General features: G+C 41.4%; 2 long non-coding RNA genes across 2 annotated transcripts in view; one reads left to right on the top strand and one right to left on the bottom strand.

The window, feature by feature from the left end:
* LOC103008802 (uncharacterized) overlaps window positions 1-5,708 on the bottom strand; it is a 23,985-nt gene extending 18,277 nt beyond the window's left edge. The window contains exon 1 of the long non-coding RNA XR_451928.2: window positions 5,500-5,708. This is a non-coding gene — a long non-coding RNA (uncharacterized LOC103008802). The remainder of the gene's footprint in view (window positions 1-5,499) is intronic.
* Window positions 3,944-23,011, top strand: LOC103008604 (uncharacterized). Its single transcript, XR_451927.2, has 3 exons — window positions 3,944-4,139; window positions 6,803-7,007; window positions 17,562-23,011. It is a non-coding gene; the product is annotated as an uncharacterized LOC103008604 (long non-coding RNA).

Raw genomic sequence — 23,011 nt, 5'->3', positions numbered from 1 at the left:
GACTGTACCTGGCACATAGATACGTGAACACACTGAGCTATAGCTGCTACTTGGCTCTCTCTGGATTTGTTTTGAACTTTTTTTTTTTTTTTTTTGGTGGGCTAGAGAGTCTTCCCACTCCCCTCTCCTTAAAATCTGTGGCTGTTTGAAATTCTTTAAGGGAGAGTAAAAAAAAAAAAGCTCAAGGTTAAAGGAAACCTGTGAGAGAGTTTAGTAACTCCCCTGATTTTACAATTGAAAAACACCCCTGAATCACAGGCAGGACAAGTGACTTTTCCAAGGTCACACAGCTTGTTAATGGTAGAGTCCAGGTTTCTTGATTCTGATTTTCGGCTTATTGAAAGGATACATGTCTCTGCCTTTCTTATCCTTGTCTTCCTCCCTCAGGGTAAAGGGAAGAGAGGAGAGATCATGATGTATAAACACACAGCATGACCATGTTTTAATGAGACCAACTTCGGTGAATTAATTGGTTAAAATCACTTTGAAGTTGAATGAGGTGAACTGACTGTTGTGTCCAATCTAGGCAAGTGTCATCAAGGTCATCACTAAGAACACATGTGGTACAGAAACCCCCTCTCTGGCTGGTCCTCCACATTCTCCCAGACTCCCTGTGTCCTCACGCTTGCCTTCCCTACAACGAAAAACCCAGAGCAACTCCGAGTCATCCCTCTTTGGAAACTGTTTATTATTAATGGACCTAGAGGTGACATCCTGTGGAATTTCAGGCATCAGCCAGTGTAGGGGAGGACCTGGGAAATGCTAGTTTCTCTTCTGTCCCACTCCTTGCCCTGTAATGGGCAGGAATAACACTGCCCCTGGTGTAATGAACTGAGCCTGGATTAATTATGTTGAACAAACCACCTCTCAGTGAGCCAGCACAAAGAAAGCCGGGGGGGACCGGGGACACGGTGCTGTGGAGAGTGTCGATATTACCTCAGCCTCCTCCTACCACCATCCTTCAACCCAGCCAGGCAGAGGGCCTTAGGAGAAAACCTTCTATTTTTGCCTCCACTTGTTTTGTTTTCACAAGAATTTGTTTTAATCGTTCTTTACCTATTTGTTTTTGTTTGTTTGTTTGTTTTAGTAAGGTAAGAGATAAGGAGCTTCATTCCATTCAAAGGCAGGCCTATTCTGTGGGAGAATACTTACTTGTCTGGCTGAGGTATAAGGCAGGCCCATCCTAAATCTTTGAAGTAAGGATATTGCCCGTTGCTAAACTTACGATTAAGGGGGGAGTTCGTGTGACTTTAGAGGCCTTTCTCCAAAATATCCAAAACCTCCCGAAGCGCCCATTTCGCTTGTCTTCCTAACTCCATTCCACGCCTCTCGCGTCACTCAAACCTGGTGACGGGTGGGCTGGACTGCGTCCTTCCTGCTCTGTGGGTTCTGATTGGTCTAAACTGATCAAGCACTCTTGCTCGGGGATGGGTTCACCAACTAAGGTCTATGCCAATCAGCACATGGCTTTCTGCAGACAGTAAATTCCGCGGTTATCCAATCAGTGCAAAGCTTAAGTCTGTCACTCTGTCCTCTAACCAGGAAGAAGAAAGCGTGCTGACTCCAAGGGAGGCTGGTACCGGTTGAGACTGAAAAAGCCAGCCTGAGGTTGAAACCAAAGCACACAAAAGAGCAGAGTCTCCAGAAATGCAGAGACCGGACCTGGGATCCTGACCAAACTTCTTGGACTTTTTAGTTGCGGGAGCAAAGGAGAGTTGATTTTTTGATTGTTACTTCTAAAAAGCATACCGATGCATCCGTACTTCCCCATGGTACCTGAAATTCCTACCATTAGCCCTCCGTTCCAGATTGCTATGTCGGACATGCCTTCACCAAGTTACAGACAGAAGTAAAGGATTTAAGATTAGATGGCTTAATCAAAGAATGCTTCTGCAAGAAAGTTCTAGGAACAACTAACCAAACCAACCTAACAAATTTCTGATTTCCACTGGCATCCTGTCTCTTTCTGCCCTCCATATTTTGTTTTGGTCTTTGTTATTGTTGTTTCCTTTACGGAAAAAGACCACCTTCCATCTCTATATGTCCAAATCCCACCAGTTTCAGACCCCAGCTCAAGTGCTGACTTGTCTTTGAAACCTCTCCCATAGCCTCAGCTGGTAAAAACAGCGCCTTCCCAAATAATGGACCGCTCACCTCAGTGTGTCCTCTCCACACTCAGTATTCCCAGCAGACATGCTCCGCTGCAGGCTGTTTGCCTGCAAGACACCTGATGGGTTTATCTTTTGTGTTCTCCACAGCTGTTGCACGTTGTGGCTGGGCCTTCTGCGTCTCTGAGAAGTAGGCAACTTTAGTGTTGAAAAGAACAAGCGCAAATAGGTTTTCTTCAGGAATTACAGGCCAAAGAAATGGCTGAAGTGGTTCTCAGAGTGCTGGTCCCCGGACCACACCATCAGCATCACCTGGGAACTAGTCAGAAATGCACATTCTTGGGACCTTCAGAATGAGAAGCTCTGGGTGTGGGACCCAGGAAAATGTGTTTTAACAAGCTCTCTAGATTCTGTTGCACTTTGAAGTTTGAAAACCACTGGACTAGAGGAAGGTCTTAAACTACTGACTGAGGAGCGAATGAACCTGGTTTTCTAAGAGCAGGACTGAAGGCCAAGTGACGATCAAGGTGAGCTGGGTGGCCCCAGATGTGCTGGTAGCAGCCATGGAGGAAATGGCCCTGGGAGGGGTAGGGTGCCGTGTATTCAGAAGTGAACTCTCCAGAACTGACATCTCTTCAACCTGATGTCCAGAGTCTCCTGGTGGACAGTAGGATGGGCCAGGTGGGTGTGCGTTGGCAGAAACCTCAGTGAAGGCTCCAACATTTTTAAATGCTCTTTTCTCTCATATAGGTTGGGCGTTTATTCTTTCATTTTTGCCTCCTAAGACGACATGATTACTTTCTTCCAAGTTTGTTTACATTTCTGAATTTCCAGATTTCCTTTTTGTCAGAATTAAGCACAGATGAGCAGGGATCCTTGCAAACCTGTCAGTAACTCAAGCGAAGAATTCATCCAGATACCCCGAGGTGCCTGGACAAAAGCTGTGTGCTACCTCAGTCAAGACCACAAGGGCAATGATAAAGACGGTGGTACAGCTCTTCAGAGCTGCCCCAGGAGCCCTGCTTGTGATTCTTGTCTGCTCCATCCCCCCGTGCCTGTCTCGCCCTCACCCCAGAACAAGGGGGCACCCTGTTCATTATGAACCTTCATCACTGACCTTGAAATTCCAGCCATGGCTCCTGAGATGACCCACCCAGCTGCCATCTCCACTCAGCTCCCCCAATGGCGAGTCCATTTCCCGAGCATTCTCAACCCCCCCACTCCCAATCCCCCCGCTCTACAATGCTCATGTCTGAGCAAAAAAGGGATTCAATGCAAGGCTCAACTATAATCTTTGAGGAAAGACAGGTTTGTGCCTAAGTTTTCAAAATAATCACAGACATCATCTTGTATGCATGGATTTACCTTTACCTTTCATTCCTATGGATTTGTGAAAACTCCTATTTAAATATCATACTGATCTGTATTAAAAAGTATCATCAGATGATGCTGATAAATCTCTGCTTTTTAGATAACAAGTACACCATCAACCATTTTCAGGCAAAAATAATTTTTCTTATTTATTGCAGATGCATTCTAAAATATAATGGTTTTCCTTTTGCTCTCAAATGTTTTCAAGTATAGAATTTTCTTCAAAATATCTAATTTTCTATGTTATTTTTGTTTAATCATTGCACAGGTGTCAAAATATGTAGTTTTTATTACTTTAATGATTTATGTTATGAAAGCATTCTGAAATTGTAGCAAAAAAAAAAAGAGAGAGAGAGAAGCTTTTTAATTAACTAAGGGGAGGAACTAGTCTTTGTGGAGAAACTATGATGTGACAAGACACTTTAGGTATATTTACTCATGTAATTCTCCCATCAATCCTGTCAAAGTGGATGTTCTCTTCATTTTACAGGTGAGAACACTGGAGTTCAGACAGCCTGGAAACTGTGCTAAAGTCAGGATCTGGTTCCAAATCTGCCTCCAGAGCCTGGGCTTTATTCCTCAGCTATAGCCTGCTTCCCCAACCTCCATCCGGATTAGGATACTCGACTACGTCCTCTTTCCATAGGCTGATATCCACAGGTAAGTGTGTGTGTGGGGGGGTGATGAAAAATGAATTAAATTGGGGGGGGGTGTCTTTGCAAGTGATGAAAATAGGAATTCCACCCTACCTAAAAATCTTCCCCAAATTGTGATTACATGTTTTGCAAAAACTTCAAAGGACAGTGGAGTTTGGGAGCTAAAATACATTTAAATTTGTTTTAAATCTGGATTTCCAAAATCTGATCATGTTTCTTGACCATCAGTTGCCTTTTACTACGGGATTTGTCAATTTGTGCATTCAGAAGGCAGCTCACAACATCCGGGGTTTCAGTTAAGAAGGATTATAGCAAAGAAGCTCGTTCGATCTACCCTTACCTGGTATGCTGTTATAAAACATTTCTGACCGTTCCTGGTTAACTAATCTTCAAAAATGAGGGCTACCTAAGGAAAAGTTGTGGAAGGGAAATAATTAGAGCAGAAGCAGCTCTAAATGCTGCTCTTGCTTTTATCTATTTTTAAATGATTGCCAGATGTCTGCAACTGACACCCTTAATCAGTGGTTTCAAAGGTTGGATGTGGTCGTCAAAATGTAACATGACAGGGCTGCTATTTTATCGATCTTCCTGGGGTTGACTTTTTGCCTTAAATTTTTAAAAAAATCTATTTAACAACTCAAGTATAATGCCTTGCCTATAGTTAACAATACTGTATTGTACACTTAAAAATTTATTAAGACGCTAGATCTCAGGTTGAGTGTTCTTAACCCAATTTTTAGAAAAGGAAAGAAAATATTTTAATGACTCAGTGGATGTTTGCATCAGCTATTCTGAAATGCCTGATAGCTTTTTAGCAGCTTTCGTTCCCATTGTCAGACAAGATGCTGCTGTGTCCCCTCAAAAAGTGGAGATTTTCAATCATCCAGATAATCCAAATAAAAGGAATAACTTTGGACTAAAACACTAAAATATTTCAGGCAGAAGTACCTAGGGCCTGAGTTACCTGGGTCATGACCTCAGATTTTCATGACACTTTACTTTGCAAAGGCTTCACAGATCACTCCTTTGAGTCCTCCTAGATGTTTATTTTTTCTAATTATTGAGATAGCTGTGAGGTGAAAGAATCTTTTAAAATTATTGTCAAGCCAAAATAAATAAACGGACATTAAAAAATAATAATGCTTTCTCAAAAGGGTCAGAATGGACCAAAACTAAAAAAGGAGAATTTGGCCACTTTAAAACCCTGTAATGTACCCAAATATGCTCGATAGACCCCACTTGTTTCATCTCGTTCTAGTTCATAAAGAAACAGTCTGCTTTGTTCCCTATTGTAGAAAATGTAAACAACTACATATTTAAAGCACAGCCATTCCTCAGGTAAAACCCAAAATCTAGATACTTACTTTTCAATACTTTTTGTCCAAGAGACGTGATAAGAGGGCCGGCTCAGCTGTGGGCTCCCCAGGCTGTGGGTGAGGCATTGAGTGGGTGTCCCTGTTCCTGGGACTGGGGATTCAGAGGAGTTACAGGGTTCAGGGTCTTTTCCAAAGTTTTTCAAAGCGCAGTTGGGTCTGTTTCCAGAAAAGCTCCTATCTTCCTAAGAGGGAAAATTCCGTGCCCAGGGAAGTTCTGGAAGAAGAGCATTTTTTCCCCCTGCCCTTGAATGAACTAGGTCATTGCTGAAGCTGGAGAATATTTTTTAGCATCACTGTGATGAAACTCGAGGGCTGTTTCTGCAGTAGGTGCGACACTTGTTGACTCTGCCGGGGAGGCCCTGGCAAAGCGGCCTGATGAAACGCAGCCCCGGGAGAGCGGATGAAACCCAGATGGGCTGTCACTGGTGGCTTGGAGACAGCAGCGTTTGGCAGGGCCCATGCAGGACCTCAGGTTGAGGTGCTTGCCTCTTAGAAAAGCAAAATCTCGCTGCCTGATAAAGTGATTAAGGTCGGAGTAACACCAGAGTTCTCCTACCAAGGCTATCAGGCACTTGAAATACACATAGGAAACCTGAAGGGGGGCTGAGGGGGAGGGGTGGTGAAAATAAGAGTCATATGTTGTTCATTTAGAACTGGTATTACGGTCGTTCTCTGAAGTTCTCTGAGAAAAGCAGAAGCCACAGAAGGCAGGATCCACCCTCCTCCCGCAGTGGTCCCCCCTCTCCCCGCCTCACACCCCTTTCTCTCTCTCTCAGACACACACACACACACACACATTCTCTCTCGTCCTATTTCGACTGCAGTAGTAAGAAGAAAAGGGAGGAAGACCCGAAGAAATCCGGAGGAGAAAATACCATGAGCCCTTTTTTTTCAAATCATTCATGTTGGCAGAGTAGGTTTTATAACGTGGACATTTCTTTTCTTGAATTTTGTCCAATTCCAAGAAAGAACGTAGAAAATCCAGAAGTATCATTCTGTAACCACTTTGCCTCTTTGCAAAAGTATTTTAATGTACCATACCTGGAAACTGACAGCTGAGAAGGAAACCTCTTATGAGACTCACGGCTAAAATTAGCAGCTTCAAGTGGGTGACTTTGAAAGGGGCATAACTGTAAATATTCACTCCTTACTGGGCACTACAATCCTCAAAAGCAAATTGTTTTAACACATCACTATACCTTGATGGAATGAAACTACTCACAAGACGAAAAATCATCATCTAGAATTATTAGGTATCAAGTGTACTGTGGATGTGTTCTGTTTATTTCAGTTTTACCTTCATTTGAGAAGAAAGATACTGGAAGCTGAGAGACTTTAAAATAATGACAGTCTCTTTTGGAACACGTTTCTATGAACTGCAGCAGAATGCAGAAATCACCAAACCTTTGTGATTGTGGATATCCATTGGATTTATTTAAAGCCCAATCCTCTTCACAGAAGAAGGTCCTTTCCAGATAAGAGGAGATAACTTTAAGGTGAGATTGAAGACAGAATGAGGTTGTGATGATAAAAAATAAACAAATGTTATCACACGCAGCAGAACAGGATAAAGCCAAAAGGGAACCAGTGTCCCAACACAGTAGGTAAATGTGATGTGACCGTGAAAGAAGAGTTGCCTGGGAGTTCTTAAATGGAAAAGTTGACACTCATTATGAAACTTAATTTTGTTCTTCACAAACAATTTGAAAGATGAACTCCCTCAAGTCCTATATAAATATATATATATATATTTATATATATAATGGATTAGTCATCTCATAGCCTGCAGCCATATAATTTTTGTTTTAACTCTTACATTTGGGGGAGCAGGAATGGAAGAAAAATCAGGAACAGAGACCTTGGGATTTAACTCAGGCCAGGTTCTGAATTTTTTATGATTATTCGAAGGAAGGAATAGAAGGAGGGATGTTGAAGAGAAAAAGGAGGGCATATATTTATTTGTGTCCCTCTAATAGCATCAAAAAATATGTGAGTTTGTGATTAAAAATAAAGACCTGAAAATGTTTGGCATCATTTCAAGTGAAGTAATGTGGAACAGAGAAAATATGTTTAGGTAATCTCTTTTTCTGAAGCTACAGGAGAAGGAAACAAGTTTCATTTGAGAGGAGATTTTCCATCTAAGGAGCAGAGCTGGAAATGTATTTTTTATTTAATTGCTTCCCTGAAAGGCCTCTGGGGCTGTTAGTTCCTTGGCATCTGGAATGAGAATGGGTGTCGTGCAATTCACCAGCCACTCTGGGCTTGCTGGGGACTGGGATCTAGTCAGTTTCCAACGCATCTGAATATTTCAAGCAAATCCATTAGGTTCTTAAACTGCTCTCCGCTCCCGTATCTTGAACTGAGATTGGTACGTGAGGGGTTTATCGCTCACTTTATTCCAGCTGGCACAGAAGGTCTTCGAATGCTTGCGTCTGATGGTACGAGTGTTGAATGCCCTTCCCAGCACAGCGCGTTCTTAGCTGAGGTTTGGTACCAACCACATGTCAGGTCAGATCAGATTTTCTGCCAGGGTCCTTGGCCAAGCGGGAACTGGGCAGGTCAGTCCAGCTGCGGGGAGCGGTCAGTGTCTGGGGAGGGTCCCCCACCACGGAGAGCAACAGTTCATCCCCATCCAGGGTCCAGGGTTTCTCAGAGCTTCTGCAGTATGTGTGGTTCCTTGCTCAGTGGCCATGACCCAAATCAGGCCTTTGCAACCTTCATTCAGTTCCCTGTATATTAAACAGCTGCCAGTCACTCAGCTAGGTCGACTCCACAGGTACTCCTTTCCCTCAGGTACAATGGCAAAAGAATTAGTACTGTAAATAAGATTCTGTTCTCTTAGCGTTTTTCATCCCAGGGAACAGATTTCTATAAAATTCTTCATGAGAATATGAAGTTTTAAACTACTTGCAAAATAAAAATTAAAAATGCAATTTTTGAGAATTCATTTATTCAAGAGGAACTTTTCCAAACATACAAATGTTGTTTGGAATTTGGAATTCATTTTTCCCCAGCGTATCAAAATCATAAATGGTAGTGAGGTTCACAGAACACCTTACAGAAGTACTGTATTTAATCCATCGCGTTCCTAAAGTACCTATTTCAGCTACCTAAAACCCCAAGTATCGAAACCAGCTTAAAATTCAATTTAACTGCATATGACAGTCTAAGTACCTGAAAAAAAAAATCCGAACTTCCATGATAGAATTCCGGCACAGTTATTCCCGTGCTTCAGTTTCATTTTAAAACAGCCACCAAGAAAGCACTACAACTGTCAGAACAGGAGAAAATTCCAATTTTTACCAATTTGTAGGTTGAGCCCGAGGTCCAATTTCACAAATACTAAGTCAAATGAATTACTTGAATGGTGTATGGAAATTTAAATTTTTAAAAATATTTGTGTATGGTATGTATATTATTTTATAAAAGTCTCATTTTTAAGGCTTTCCTTCTGATTATAATAGCAATACATACTAATTACTGAAAATTACATACTCATCACTAAAAATTTTTAATATTTTGATTTCAAAAATTTCAAATCTCCCACTACCTAAAGATAACCACCATTTTCGTGTATTCCTTCTACTCTTCTATTTTCCGTTTGTGCATGCTTACACATACGGTTTTGTTTTCTGGGGTTTTTTTGTCTGTTTGTTTTTTACTTAACATGGGCCTCTCATTAAGAATTCTTTGGGAAAGCCTACATACTAATCTGTTAGATGAATGTGCTATACTTTATGCAGCCAGTGTTCCACTGCTAGATATTTAGATTGCTTATATATTTTTGCTTTTATAAACAATGATGTGATACACATTCTTTTTTTTTTTTTTTTTTAAAGTTTTACTTGATTTTATTTATTTATTTATTTTATTTTTTGGCTGTGTTGGGTCTTCGGTTCGTGCGAGGGCTTTCTCCAGTTGCGGCAAGCGGGGGCCACTCTTCATCGCGGTGCGCGGGCCTTTCTCTATCGCGGCCCCTCCCGTCGCGGGGCACAGGCTCCAGACGCGCAGGCTCAGCAATTGTGGCTCACGGGCCCAGCTGCTCCGTGGCATGTGGGATCTTCCCAGACCAGGGCTCGAACCCGTGTCCCCTGCATCAGCAGGCAGATTCTCAACCACTGCGCCACCAGGGAAGCCCGATACACATTCTTGTAAATAAATCTTTGGGCACATCACTCTTGTCTAAGGGTAGGATGTTAAAAGTGATATTGGTGAGTCAAAAGTTACAAATATTTTAAGGTTTTAAAATATACTGCCAAACAAAACGCTATCAGTTGTATTGTGCTATGTTTCCGCCAGCAGGTGTAAGGCCGCCCATCTTACTGAGAGAGTAATTACTCTTGGCACTGAACACTATCACTGACGATGTTTTTGCCGTCTTAGAAGCACAATTTCTTTGATTGCTAATGAAGTTAAATAGTGTTTTATAAGTTCTTTGGACCTTCTTCTTTCATGAATTGTCTTTTCAATTTCGGGGGTCAACTTTGCTATTTGAGTGTTTTCCTTTTGCACATATAACAGCCCTCCATATATAATTTGCTGCAGATAGGCTCTACCTTCCAATTTGTGGTTTTGATACATAGAAGTTATGAATTTGTGAAGTTTTGATATATAGAAGCTATGAATTTTCATTTAATAAAAACTACACAGGAAGAAGGAAAAGGGATTTGTTTTTTTAAAGGGTACAGAGTTTCAGTTTTGCAAGATGAAAACATTCTGGAGATCTGTTTGACAACAGTGTGAATACACTTACCATTACTACATTGCACACTTAAAAATGATGAACATGACAAATTTTATGGGGTTTTTTTGACCACAAATTTTTTTTTTTTTTTAAAGGATTTTCTTATTTATTTATTTATTTATTTTTGGCTGTGTTGGGTCCTCGGTTCGTGCGAGGGCTTTCTCCAGTTGCGGCAAGCGGGGGCCACCCTTCATCGCGGTGCGGGGACCGCTCTTCATCGCGGTGCGCGGGCCTTTCTCTATCGCGGCCCCTCCCGTCGCGGGGCACAGGCTCCAGACGCGCAGGCTCAGCAATTGCGGCCCACGGGCCCAGCCGCTCCGCGGCATGTGGGATCCTCCCAGACCAGGGCTCGAACCCGTGTCCCCTGCATTAGCAGGCAGACCCTCAACCACTGCGCCACCAGGGAAGCCCTGACCACAAATTTTTAAAAGCTATCTCTTTCTTGTGGTTTCTTCCTTTGCTTATTAAGCCCCAACCCTACATGTACTTATCCACTATCCCATACTGCCCCAAGGCAGACTAGAGATTAGAGTTCAAATCGAGCCCTTCTCCCTCTGTGTCATGTTATTTGGTCTGTGCTAATGTACCGGATCAATTTGTGCCTTTTCCCTTAGATTCCCAGACATCTAGGATTCTCCGTTTCCTTGCTGCTTTAGGGGCTTCCACCCTTTACAACTAAGAGAGTGATATACGTATAGGTATAATACTTAGGATTTTGGTTTGAAAACTAGATTTCCCCCCCCCCCCATTAAAAATAGAATGAAATGGGAGTTAGGGCTTTAAGCCATGACTGAATGAGGAGGCTAGAAAATCTTCTCCCCAAAAAGCAAATATAAAGATAGACAATATAGACAGCCATTTTAATGCTCTGGAAATCAACCAAAGGCATACAACAATATGAGAAGCATTTATGGTTGAGAAACATCTCAACTTTGGGTACTAACAGTGAGTCTCTATGACATTCTTGGCTAGAGCTGCTCTCACTCCCCCACCCAGCTCCAGTGTCACAGAGGTCCTGCCAGGGCAGGCTGTGAGCACTGCCGTGTTTATTGCCACAGTTGAAGGGGGCTCACTGTATCTGGAGCAGTGGACAACACCTGTGCCCAGCAGTGTTATCAATGGAAGTAACTCTTGGCAGCAGATGAGTGGAGAAGGCCAACAGTTCTAGCAGCATGAGGATGGGGCTGAGGTTGGGGTAGGCATCTGTCTGGCTGGGGCCGCGTTCATGTGCAGTGGAGACCAGGAGGGACCCAGCTCTCCACCCACACGTTCCCAGCATGCACAGAGGAGACATGAAAGGGTCCAGCAGAAACTCAACATTAGGGCAGACTCAAACATGGCTGAAACTTGAATGCATTCCCCTACCCACAGATACACCGGCAGAGGATGGAAGTTTTACTGGCTCAAGGTACTTGAAACACAACCTCTGTCCAGTCATTCACTGGCTGCCCACTAGGCCATGGAAAGACAGGAGTGACTCCCAGGAAACAAAGCTTTAAGAAATTTTTTTAAGAAAACTGAGCAGAAATATTTGTGCCCACATACTTTGGGCATGACAGATTTCACAGTTTTATCTCAGGTAAGTTACTAAACTAAAAAATAAACCAAACAGCAATAACAACAACAACCTTGGGGATCGGGGGAGATAACCGGAACTCAGAGCTACCGCAATATATTGGGTTGGCCAAAAAGTTGGTTTGAGTTTTTCAGTAAGATAGTACAGAAAAACCCCAACGACACAGTTCAAAAATGGAATTAATAATTATATTCACAATAGTGTCAATAAGAATAAAATACTTAGAAATAAACTTAAAAGACATATAATGAAAATTATAAAACATTGAAAAGAGAAATTAAAGAAGATTAAATAAATAGACATTCTATATTTATGGAATGGAAGACTCAGTATTGTCAAGATTGCAATTCTCCCCAAATTGATCTATATATTCAACACAATGCCTATCAAAATTCCAGTGGTACTTTTGTAGAAATTGATAAGCTGATCCTAAAATTTATATGGAAATGCAATGGAATTAGAATAGCTAAAACAGCTTTGAAAAAGAACAGCAAAGTTGGAGGACTTATACTACCTGATTGTAAAACATGTTTAAAAAGCCACCGTAATCAAGACAGTGCAATAGTGACACACTATTATATAGATGGACAGTCGCTATAGATGTATCAGAATCGAGAGTCCAGAAATAAGCCCAGAAATAATAAAAATCACATTTATGTCAACTGATTTTTGACAAAGGTACCAAGGTAATTCAACAAAAGAAAGGATTGTCTTTTTTTATTATTATTAATTATTTATTTACTTATTTTTATTTTTGGCCGCATTGGGTCTTTGTTGCTGTGCGCGGGCTTTCTCTAGTTGTGGCGAGCGGGAGATATTCTTCATTGCGTTGCACTGGCTTCTCATTGTTGTCGCTTCTCTTGTTGCAGAGCCCTGGCTCTAGGTGCACGGGCTCAGTAGTTGTGGCTCTCGGGCTCTAGAGCACAGTCTCAGTAGTCGTGGCACATGGGCTTAGTTGCTCCGCGGCATGTAGGATCTTCCCCGGCCAGGGATAGAACCCATGTCCCCTGCTTTGGCCGGCAGATTCTTAACCACTGAGCCACCAGGGAAGTCCAGGATTGTCTTTTCAATAAATGATGCTGGGACAATTGGATATCCATATGCAAAAAATCCGAACTTTGAAACTTACCTCATACCATACACAAAAATTAACTCAAAATGGATCATAGAACTAAATGTAAGTGCTACAATGATAAACTTCTAGAGAAACACATAGGAGAAAATTGTGACTTTGAGTTATGCAAAGAGTTCTTCTATATGACACCAAAATCATGATCCATAAAAATAAAAATTAGGAAATAGAGTTTTATCAAAATTAAAAATTCTTTTGCATCAAAAGACATTACACACCACAGACTGGGAGAAAATACTTGCAAATCATTTTTCATATATATTCTTGGAATAAATCAGTATGCATATATATTCTTAAAATCTCTCAAAACTCAACAATAGAAAGACAACCCAACTAAAAAATGGACAAAAGACTTGAATAGACATTGAACTAAAGAAAATATACAGGGACTTCCCTGGTGGCGCAGTGGTTAAGAGTCCACCTGCTGGGGCTTCCCTGGTGGCGCAGTGGTTGAGAATCTGCCTGCTGATGAAGGGGACACGGGTTCGAGCCCTGGTCTGGGAAGATCCCACATGCCGCGGAGCAACTGGGCCCGTGAGCCACAACTACTGAGCCTGCGCGTCTGGAGCCTGTGCTCCGCAACAAGAGAGGCCGCGATAGTGAGAGGCCTGCGCACTGCGATGAGGAGTGGCCCCCACCTGCCGCAACTAGAGAAAGCCCTCGCACAGAAACGAAGACACAACACAGCCAAAAAATTAATTAATTAATTAATTAATTTAAAAAGCCAACATTAAAAAAAAAAAAAGAATCCGCCTGCCAATGCAGGGAACACAGGTTCGAGCCCTGGTCCAGGAAGATCCCACATGCCACAGAGCAACTAAGCCCACGCACCACAACTACTGAGCCTGAGCTCTAGAGCCTGCAAGCCACAACTACTGAAGCCCGTGCGCCTAGAACCCATGCTCCACAACAAGAGAAGCCATTGCAATGAGAAGCCTGCGCACTTCAACGAAGAGTAGCCCCCAAGGACTTCCCTGGTGGTCCAGTGGCTAAGACTCTGCACTCCCAACGCAGGGGGCGTGGGTTTGCTCCCTGGTCAGGGAACTAGATCCCACATGCTGCAACTAAAAGATCCCGCATGCCACAACAAAGATTCTGCATGCTGCAACTAAGACCCAGCGCAGCCAAATAAATAAAGAGTAGCCCCCGCTCACCGCAACTAGAGAAAGCCCGCATGCAGCAACGAAGACCCAACGCAGTCAAAAATAATAAGTACAATTAAAACAAAAAAAGAAAATATACAAATGGCTAATAAGCACAGGAAAGGATGCTCAACATCATTAGTCGTTAAGGAAATACAAATTAAGACCACAATGAGATACCATTACATACCCAGTAGGATGGCTACAATAAAAAAGGCAGACAATACCAAATGTCCATGAGGATGTGAAGAAACTGGAACCCTCATACATTGCTGGCGGGAATATAAAATGGCCCAGCCACTTTGGAAAACAGTTTGGCAATTTCTTAAAACATGTAACATATCCTACCATATGACCCGGCAATTCCACCCCTAGGAATCTACCATAAGAAATGAAAACACATGTCTAAACAAAAACCTGTATGCCCAAAACTGGAAACAATCCAAGTGGCCATCAACCAGTGAATGGATAAAACAAATTATGCTACATCCGTCCATACAATCAAATACTATTCAACTATAAAAAAGAAAGGACATGGATACATGCTACAACTTGGAAGAAACTCAAAAACATTATGCTAAGTAAAAGAACTAGATGCAAAAGACTACATATTTAATTGTGCCATTTATATGAAATGTCCAAAAGAGGCAAATTTATAGAGACAGAAAAGATACCAGTGGTACCTAAGGCTGGGGGTGGGAGGGAGAATTAGCTGCAAACAGACATGATGGAACTTTTGGGGATGATGAAATGCTCTAAAACTGGATTGTGGTAATGGTTGCACAACTATAAATATATTCAACATTGTTGAATCATAGACTAACATTTGGAGCATTTTATTTTATGTAAATTATATTTCAGTAAGGCTTTTTAAAATGTATAATAAAAACAGTTAACGGATCCCTCGCCTATCCTTTAAAATTTTTTAAATTTGTACTTTATGTTCTTCCCAGGTTTTTTGAGGTATAATTTGCATATGGTTTGCAAATATTTTCTCCCATCCTGCAGGTTGCCTTTTCACCCTGTTGATTGTTTCCTTTGCTATGCAAAAGCTTTTTAGTTTGACATAGTCTCACTTGTGTATTTTTGCTTTTGTTACCTGTGATTTTGGTGTCATATTCAAGAAATCATTGTCAAGATCAATGTCAAGAAGTTTTTCCCCCATGTTTTCTTCTAGGAGTTTTATGGTTTTAGATGTTACATTCAAATCTTTAGTCCATTTTGAGTTACTTTTTGTGTATGGTGAAAGATAAGTGTCCAGTTTCATTCTTTTGCATGTGGTTATCCAGTTTCCAGACACTATTTACTGAAAAGAATATCCTTTCCTCATCGTGTGTTCTTGGCACCTACTTGTCAAAAATTAGTTGACACTACATGCATGGGTTTATTTCTGGGCTCTCTATTCTGTTCCATTGGTCCCTGTTTTTATGCCAGTATGATACCATTTTGATTACTATTGCTTTATAATATAGTTTGAAATCAGGAAGTATAATGCCTCCAGCTTTCTGGTTCTTTCTCAAGATCACTGTGGCCATTCAGGTCTTCTGTGTTTCCATATGAATTTTAGGATTATATTTTTGTTTGTGTAAAGAAGTCTTTGGGATTTTTATAGAGATTGCATTGAAATTGTAGATTGCTTTAGGTAAGTATGGACATCTCAACAATATTAATTCTTCTAATCCATGAACACAGGATATCTTTCCATTTATTTGTGCCTCCTTTAATTTCTTTCATCAGTGTTTTATAGTTCTCATAGTACAAATCTTTCATCCCCTTGGTTAAATTTATTCCTAAGTATTTTATTCTCTTTGGTGCTATTGTAAATGGGATTGTTTCTAATTTCCTTTTCAGATAGTTCATTGTTTGGTGTATAGAAACTCAACTGATCTTTGTATGTTGATTTTGTATGCTGCAACTTCACTGAATTCATTTATTCTACCAGTTGTTTTGTGGAGTCTTTAGGGTTTCCTACATCATGTCATCTGCAGACAGAGATAATTTTATATTCTCCTTTCCAATTTGGATGCCTTTTAGCTGACCTTCATAGTGACATCAAAAACCATAGGACCTATTTGGTAAACCTGTGACTTTGAATGATTACTTTGGATTTCAATTCCCATGAGCCCAAGAAGCAGATACCCAGTAGGTAAAAGCTCCTGAACATGATATTCCTCGTGACAGATATCCAGAGAGCCAGAAGTCTAAGACAAGAATTATCACCAGCCACCTCGTGTGATACTTGCTCATTTGACAGTGTCATTATGCTGCTCTCTTACGCAACAAAACAGCCCAAGAGCCTGTCCTCCAGCACATGTAAAGGTGGAAGGCAAATGTAAACCGTGTGTGCCCTAAGGAGCTCTGCAAAAGTCAGGGGACAGAGTTCCTGAACTCTTGTACCATGTGTTACCCACTGGTCAGGTAGCCTTGCAGACATTGATGCCCAAAATTCTGCATTAATAACATGCATTTTTAAAGCATAGTAAAGCTGATCTTAAATCAGGGTTTTGGGCAAAATATTGTTTCCTGTTCCTACCATTTACTTTTTTTTTTTTTTAATACATTTTTTCTTATAACTGCTTAAACTTTTTTTTTTTTAATTATTTATTTATTTATTTATGGCTGTGTTGGGTCTTCGTTTCTGTGCGAGGGCTCTCTCTAGTTGTGGCAAGCGGGGGCCACTCTTCATCGCGGTGCGTGGGCCTCTCACTGTCGCGGCCTCTCTTGTTGCGGAGCACAGGCTCCAGACACGCAGGCTCAGTAATTGTGGCTCACGGGCCTAGTTGCTCCGCGGCATGTGGGATCTTCCCAGACCAGGGCTCGAACCCGTGTCCCCTGCATTGGCAGGCAGATTCTCAACCACTGAGCCACCAGGGAAGCCCCCCATTTACTTTTATATTTACACGGTCAATTAAGAGACCAGTTAATTCTACTTAACAGATAAATCAGCAGGAAAAGTGTACGTTCCTTACCTGGAGCAAAACTTCACAAAGGAGGTTCCCCCCAACTCACAGCTTTCTGAAGCACAGCTGACCCCCAGTTGCCTTTCTCCCTTTCTTGAACTTCAGAGTCGTGTCCAAGCTTCATGCAGTTAGATCCCTCTCTTGGTGTAAGAGATTCCCGTGGCTGAGTTCTGGGCTCAGTTTTGCCAGCCCAGCAAACTCCCGTCTTCGCTGCCCCCATGAGAGGGCTTGTGACTACACCCTTGAGAACATGGCCCTTCTTTCTCTTTACATTCATTTCACAGTCCTCTTTCTCATAAGTTGTCCAAACCTGTCTTCCTGAGGACAAAGAGAGAACCTTATTCCAGGGAGGAAAATATCATCCCAACCTGCAGGTGTGGCTGCACGTGATAGTGACAGTAGAGCAACCAGTTAGCATCTGCGTGTGTTACACAAGCACTTCCCCACGTGCATTTACTTTATGAGTGTTCACTGGAGTCCATTCGTTTCTCCCCAGCTCCCCGCACCCCCTAGCGATGGGACCATAGCAACTGCCTACTCACCACCCCTTACCGGGTCGACCACCATCACCACCACTTACCAGCACCACAGCGCCACCTGAGCCTGCCAGCAGAGAGCCACTAGACCACTCTTCTAGAAACACTGGTGTTTTCCAGATGTCTCCCTTGCTTACAGATCTCCTATGATTCCCCATCATTAACAGAATAAAGCGAAAACCTCTCAGCCTGACGTTCCTGAGTCCTCTCTTGTCCTGTGATGAAAGCCGACCCAGAAGCAAATTCTGAGGGAAATGTAAGTCTTGTTTCCGAATTATTCCTGCTCTTGTGTAGGGAGCGTGCCAGCCTTGTCTTCAAACACTCGTCCTGCCCAGGCTCCTCAACCTTCTTGTCAGTTTCAGCCGTACCTTCACCTCCGTCGACTGGTAACACGTGTGGATCAGAGCTTAATCAATGACACAGACTGTCGGTGGCACATGCCATCAGCACTTCAGAGACTTCTCAAGGAGAATATATTTTATACTGGTGTGAACCTGGACCATCTGAGAGCTCCTTCCCAGGACCAGAATATCTTGACCCGTAGGTAGAAATGCTTCCCTGAACTCTGCTCCTCCCCTATTGGTTCATCTCTTCACTTTTCCTCAAACACACTCTATTATCATCCCTCCCATGTAGCTTTGCTGACATCTGTCCTTCCACCTCCTCCCGGCAGCTCCCATCCCAGCCTTCCTCAACCTCCCTCCTCTGAACTCGGGTATGTCACTCATTTGTTCTGACACTTTGAATTCCCCGAATTCTTAAAATTCGTGGGGATGGTGGGAGTTTTTCAGTGAATACTGGGCGGGAAGATATTCTCCTGAATTCTCTTATTGTACCATGTTTGTGGTTTCAATTTTTAAAAATATTATCTAAATCTCTGATACATTTGGAACTTGTTTTGGTGTGATACATGAATTAAGAAAACAATTTTACCATTTGTCTCAACACCCAATTATTCAAAATCAAATCTCCCTGGTGATTGGAAATGCCATCTTCATTATAATTTAAGTTCTCATCTATTTGGGATCTCTTTTTATGGTTCTACATTCTGTTCAACTGATCTGTCTAGCCATGCAATGATGTAAAACCATTTTAGTACTTATGGCTTTTTAAATCTATTTTGATATTTGCTAGAGCTGGTCTTTTTTTCATTATTCTTGTTTTTCAAAAACTTCCTGGTTATCACCTGTTTATTTTTCCATATGAACTTAATAATCCTCTTGTCTGGTCTTCCTCCACCAAACTCCTGTTGCTGACATTATCAGATCTGAATTTCAAAAATCATTCTGGCTACGGTGTAGAGAACAAGGGTACATGAGGGAAGACCAGTGAGAAATGCTATCGCACGAGTTCACGAGAGACGTGAGGGTAACCTGGACTAGGAGGGTGACAGTAGAGATGGAGAGAAAAATAGGATCAAGTGATACAGAAAAATTAAAACTGGCAGGACTTGGTGATGAGTGTGATTTGGCAGTTTAGGAAGAGGTAGGTGGTTTTCAAGTCTTGCCCGGAGCAACCCTGGGATTTAGTCCAGTTCTATAAAGACCCCAATCTGGATCAATCCAAGGATGCACTGTTAGTTTGGGAGTTGCCCTGAAAAGCAGGGTGCTCTTGGAAAAAGACCTGGAGCTCTTCTGTAAAGAGATATCATTGGTTCAGACAAGATACCCCAAAGTGAATTGCTTCCCCCAACCCGTGTCAGGTATCAGGAATACCAAACCAGTTTCTAGAGCATTTCACAGGCTGTGGGAGTGTACCCATGACCTCAAACCTCATGGCTCTAAATGGCAACAGTGTATTCTGAGACATTCTGTTACATCATATTTGGGGACTGCAGAGCCAACTTGTGGTTAGTGAAGAAAAAGTACAATACTTCAGAAGTTTTCCTTTCTTCAGTTCCTCAGAAAGTGAAATTACCATAAGATTCCACTCCTAGGTAGATTACACCCAAAAGAATTACAAATGGGAACACAAAGAGATCCTTATATACCAATGTTCATAGCAGCATTATTCACGATAGCCAAAAGGTGGAAACAGCCCAAATATCCATCATCAGATGAGCAGATAAACAAAATGTTCTATAGCCATACAATGGATGCAGCCTTCTAAAGGAAGGAAATTCTGACACATGCTACAACATGGAGGGACCTAGAAAGCATTATGGTGAAATAAGCCAGAAACAAAAGGACAAATATTGTATGATTCCATTTATGTAAAGGTACCTAGAAAAGGCAAATTCATAGAAACAGAGAGTAGAATAGAGGTTACCAGGGACTGGAGGAAGGGGGAAATGGGAAGTTATTGTTAAATAGCGTCTGTTTGGGATGATGAAAAGGTTCTGGGAATATGTGGTGGTGATGGTTGCACAACGTTGAGAACTTAATGCCACTTAATTGTACAATTAAAATTGGTTAGGGCTTCCCTGGTGGCTCAGTGGTTAAGAATCTGCCTGCCAATCCAGGGGACACAGGTTCGAGCCCTGGTCCGGGAAGATCCCACATGCTGCAGAACAACTAAGCCCATGTGTCACAACTACTGAGCCTGTGTGCCACAACTACTGAACGTGCGCTCTGGAGCCCGCGAGCCACAACTACTGAGCCTGCATGCCACAACTACTGAACCCCGTGTGCCTAGAGCCCGTGCTCCACAACAAGAGAAGCCACCGCAGTGAGAAGCCCACGCACCACAACGAAGAGTAGCCCCCGCTCGCCGCAACTAGAGAAAGCCTGCGCGCAGCAACAAAGACCCAACACAGCCAAAAATAAAAAAACAAATAAATAAATAAATAAAATTGGTTAAAAGGGTAAATTTTATGTGTATTTTACCAAATTTGGAATGTATAGAAAAAAATCACTATGTTGTCTAACAGAAATTAACATATTATTACAGGTCTATACTTCGAAAACAAACTCATAGAAAAAGACCTCAGATTTGTGGATGCCAGAGATGGGGAATAGGGGGAGGGGGAATTGGAGGAAAGCAGTCAAAAGGCACGAACTTCCAGTTATAAGATAAAGAAGTACTAGGGATGTAATGTACAACATGGTAAATATAATGAGCACTGCTGCGTGTTTTATATGAAAGTTGTTAGGAGAGGAAATCCTAAGAGTTCTCATCGCAAGGAAAACAATTTTTTTCTATTTCTTTAATTTCGCATCTCTATGATATGACGGATGTTCACTGAACTTATTGTGATCATCATTTCGTGGTGTATGTAAGTCAAATAATTATGCTGTACACCTGAAACTCATACAGTGCCGTAGGTCAATTATATAAACTGGAAGAAAAAATGGTAAATTTTATGTTATGTGTATTTTACCAAATTAAAAAAAGAATATATTTTTTAAAGTTTTCTTTTCTTACAAAAGAATGTGTCATAATAGAGGCACCTCCCCTCACCACCGAGACAAATTATGATCATGTTATTAGAGCTATAAGTCGTATTAGCTCTCTGAGACCTACGTTTTGCAGAGTAGGCAACATACTCTCTTACCCAAAACAATACAAAATATTTTGGGAAACAAACTATATAGCCTGCATCTCCGGAAATCCCCTCCCAAGTGGCTAACCACAAAGGGAGGAAACATAACAAGGTGAAACCAAAAGTTTACAGTCAAAACTTAGAGTCCATGTTATTTCGTTGTGTACTAGACCAATGCAGTGCAAACGTGCACTCGGGAATGATACGATTGCAGCAGTGAAGCTTTCTCTGCCTTGGTCTTTTCTTTATGCCATCATTTAGGGATAATCTTGTTCCCAAATGTCTTTTGAAGCAAATAGGTCTAAGGCATTCGATTAAACAGAAGCTATTTAAAACTCACTTGGCAAATCACCTGAATATTAAGTTAATAGAATTAGGCAGTATCCTTTGAAGAGCTCTGAAGACAGCTATGGATGAAACTGTGTTACTGTTGATAAAACTGATGTTACAAATAACCGCTGAGCTAGAGACTATCAAGCTGCCAATGCTGCTTCCATGCAAAAAAATATATATTTGTTCCAGAGGACACCCTAAGAGGAATCCATCATAAAATGTAGGAGCATCTAAATGCAAGAATGATCAATCCATTGAGTGAATAGTAACATGTTTTCCAGAAAAAAGAAAGGATAATTGATTAAAATTGTACAAATAAGTGGATGTAAATTATTTATAGTGATAAAATTCTTTGGCAAAATTCTACACAAGCAAATTTTTCTAACCACATGGTCATTACGATATTAAAGAGTGTGCAAAGGTTCAAGTGTTGGCTCAATGACAGTAAATGAAGGGTAGGAATAAAGGGAAATGCTTCTCAAGGGAGGAAGGTAATAGCCCTTTCAAGTCGTTGCTATGTATCATGAAGATATGTGAACTTTGAAATCTACAAGTTTATGGATATCAGTGAGCTTGGGAAGATACCAAGTTAAGGAAGATAAGTGTAACAGGATGGTAAAATGAAATTTTCAGCTGAGGCCCCTGAAATAGACACCACATTCTAAAGAGGTACAAGAATACTCAATGCAGGATTTATAAAGCAGATGGCATAATTTTAAAAATAACCACTACACACAGATTAGAAGGACCAAAATTTGGAACTTCGACAACACCAAGTGTTGGCCAGGCTGTGGGCAACAGGAACTCTCATTCGTTGCTGGTGGGAATGCAGAAGGACACAGACACTGTGGGAAACAGTTTGGGGTTCTTACAAAACAAAACATACTATACAATCCAGCAATCACACTCCTTGGTATTTACACAAAGGAGTTGAAAACTTATGTCCACACAAAAATCTGCACACGGATGTTTATAGCAGCTTTATTCACAATTGTCAAAACTTGGAAGCAACCCAGATGTCCTTCAGTAAGTGAATGGGTAAATAAACTGGTACATCCAGACAATGGAATACTATTTAGCACTAAAAAGAAATAAGCCAGCAAGCCATGAAAAGATGTGGAAGAACCTTAAATGCAGACTACTAAGTGAAAGAAGCCAGTCTGGAAAGGCTGTATGATTCCAACTATATGACATTCTGGAAAAGAAAAAACTATGAACACAGTAAAAATATCAGTGGTTTTCCGGGATGAGGGTGGAGGGTGTTAATAGGGGGAGCACAGAAGATTTTTTAGGGCAGTGAAAATACTGTGTATTATAATGATGGCTATATGTCATTGTACATTTGTCTAAATCCATAGAATGAATGTGTAACACCAAGAGTGAATTTTAAGGTAAACTGTGGACTTTTGGGTAATTATGATGTGACAGTGTAGGTTTGTCAATTGTAAGAAATGTATCATTTTGGTGAGTGATGTTGATAACGGGAAAGGCTATATATGTGTGGGTACCAGGGGTATATGAGAAATCTATGTATCTTCCTCTCAATTTTGTTGTAAACCTAACACTACTGTAAAAAAAAAAATTAAGTCTAAAATA

The sequence above is a fragment of the Balaenoptera acutorostrata genome, chromosome 13, assembly GCF_949987535.1.
Source record: "Balaenoptera acutorostrata chromosome 13, mBalAcu1.1, whole genome shotgun sequence".
NCBI classification, from domain to species: domain Eukaryota; kingdom Metazoa; phylum Chordata; class Mammalia; order Artiodactyla; family Balaenopteridae; genus Balaenoptera; species Balaenoptera acutorostrata.
Note: the sequence above shows the minus strand (reverse complement) of the source record. Positions and strands in the feature narration are given on the sequence as shown.